This window comes from Arachis ipaensis, chromosome B10, assembly GCF_000816755.2.
Source record: "Arachis ipaensis cultivar K30076 chromosome B10, Araip1.1, whole genome shotgun sequence".
Taxonomy (NCBI): Eukaryota; Viridiplantae; Streptophyta; class Magnoliopsida; order Fabales; family Fabaceae; genus Arachis; species Arachis ipaensis.
The window spans coordinates 7,428,070-7,430,878 of NC_029794.2; positions in this window are offsets into that span (position 1 = coordinate 7,428,070).

A 2,809-nucleotide genomic window follows, 5' to 3' on the forward strand; every position below is an offset into this window, starting at 1 on the left:
AAGTGGGAGATTAGAAATAAAGTTTTGATAGCACCTAATGTGTATCAAATTATTGGCATCCTGTATTATTCCTTTGGAGCCACTTAATTAACTTGAAGTGTATCTGACTTTCCACAATAGCAATTTATAAAAACAAAAAGGGAAAAAAATAAAATTAAAAAAGCAAGATGAGAACTACAATGTCATAAAAGGAAATTTAAGTGCTGAAATAGTTTATAGAATAAAGCTAGCTAGTTTGATTATTTATTGAGAAAATTGCACTTGCATTATTGTTGGAGTCGTTTATTTACTAGGTACAAGCACATTTGTTAATAGCTGCTGTGGACCTTTGTTAAAAGGTTTGGTGGAAGGCCACATGAACTAGGAATGGGCCTAAAGTTTTCCATTTCCTCCCAAATCTCCTATCCTATATATCTAGTAAAATATGGTGGACAAGCTTGCACATCGTGCCAATTATAAAACTAACATAATCCTTCCATTTTAAAACTTTGTCTAGATATGTTAAATTTTTCAATAAACTTAAAAAAAAAATAAAAAAAAACACTTATTTTAAATTAGAGAGAATAACTTATTAAATTTCTCACTTTTAAAATTTAATTTTAATTGTCCTATTTATATTTTAAATTATTTTAAAATTCTGATGCAACATCATATCTGTTAGTGTTGTAACTGAGAAAGGATAGCTATTAACTACACTTGATATAATAAGTGTGTGGTGTGATTCTTGTTACCGTATATAGAAGAGAAAACTCTTAGTATGTAAACACACTTTCTAATACAATTCCAAAAGTATTTTTTCTTCTAATTTCATTCCTCTTACTGAAAATCTCATATGGTATCAAGAGCCTCAAGATCAAGTTCTTGATAATGGCCTTCCTCATTTCTACTTCATTCTCAACAAAATAACCTTTCATTCCCATAGCTGAAAAGCTTGATGACACCAATTTTAACACATGGCGCCATTAAACATGGCTCACAATTCAGAGTCTTTCAATGGAGACTCATCTTGATTGGGCTAATGCTCCTAATAGATTTGAACCTGTGACGAAGTCTTCGCCTGCAGCAGCATCAAAAGTTGATGCAACTACCAAATCCGATTCTGCAAAAGATACTTCAACAGATCTGCTACAAGAAACTGAAGCATTCAAGATCTGGAAGCAATATGATCTCTCTCTTACCACATGGCTCATGACTTCAATGACTACATCATACAAGAACAAGATTTTCATTGTGCCCGCTTCTGTGATGCGTGGACCACCATCATCACCTACTTCTCCTCAACATCTAAGATAAGAATTCAAAGCTTGAAATTCCAATTAAAATGTGTCAAGGAAACAGGTACAATTCATGATTATCTCTCCAAAATTCAAAAGCTAGTTGACTCCCTTTCTGTTATTGGGTATCAATTGGATGATGATGATCATATCCAAGCTATTACTGATGGATTACCTGAGGATTATAGTGGTTACATAACTTTTATCATGTCAAGATTGGGCACTTTCTCTGTTAGTGAGGCAGAATCCTTTCTTCAAGCGTATGATGATATGCTTGATAGATTCAAGACTCCATCCTCATCAATTTTCGTGGCAAACTTCACACAAGCTTTCTTCCCGTCATCAACTAGAAGAATGGGAGCAAGACGAGGTCGTGGTGGCGATAGATCCCAAAGGGGTGGTCGGAGCTGATGGCAACCTGCAAGAACAAACTGCCAAATTTGTGGCAGGGTAGGTCATGCAGCATGGAGCTGCTACTATCGCTTTGATCAGCAGTTCCAACCAAATCCAGCACATCCTACTCCTCCACCACAATTTTCCTTTTCCAATACATGCCCTCCATCACCATCTGCCTCATTCCATCAGCCACAAGCATATATGTTTACAACATCCTCCATTGGAGACTCATCCTGGTATGCTGACTCAGGAGTATCTCGTCATGTCACTGTCGATCCCAACAATTTGCTCTCTCATTCTCCAAGCAATCTTGATCATGAGCAACTTTTTGTAGGTAATGGTGCAGGTATTTCTATTCAATCTGGTTCCTCTTTTCTCGTTAATAAAAATAACAATCTTGGTTTTAAATTGACAAATTTATTATATGTTCCAACAATCACACAAAACTTACTCAGTGTTTCGAAATTTGCTCAAGAAAATAGTGTTTTCTTTGAATTTTGGCCTTATCATTGTACCATTCGTGATTAGGTAACTCGGGCCCCTCTTCTTCAGGGAATCACTAAGAATGGCATCTATACATTTGATGATCTTTATGTGCCAAAATCAGTTTCTCTGTCTGAAATCCAATTGCATAATAACTCTCATACTACTGCTACAAATTTTCCTTCTTCTATAAATTTTCATTGTAGTTCAAACAATTCTAAGCTTAGTTTTAGGAATCATAATGCTGCTTTAACAATAACTTGTACAAGTGTTCATGATGTAGAAATTTGGCACAAATGATTGGGCCACACTTTAATTAATAATCTCTTTCGTGTTCTTAAACAATGTGATATTTCTTTACCTATAAAATCACCTCATTCTAAAGTTTGTGAAATCTGCTCTATTTCTAAGATTCATGCTTTACCTTTTAGTGATTCTAATACTACATATAATTATCCTCTAGAGTTAATCTTTGCTGACATATGGGGACCATCCCCTATTCCATCTAGAAATGGTATGAAATATTACATTAGTTTTGTAGATGCGTGTACTAAATATACATATATTTACTTGTTGACTAATAAGTCCCAAGCTCTTAATTCCCTTCAGAACTTTAAAAATCAAATGGAGATGATGATTGGACATAAATTAAAATC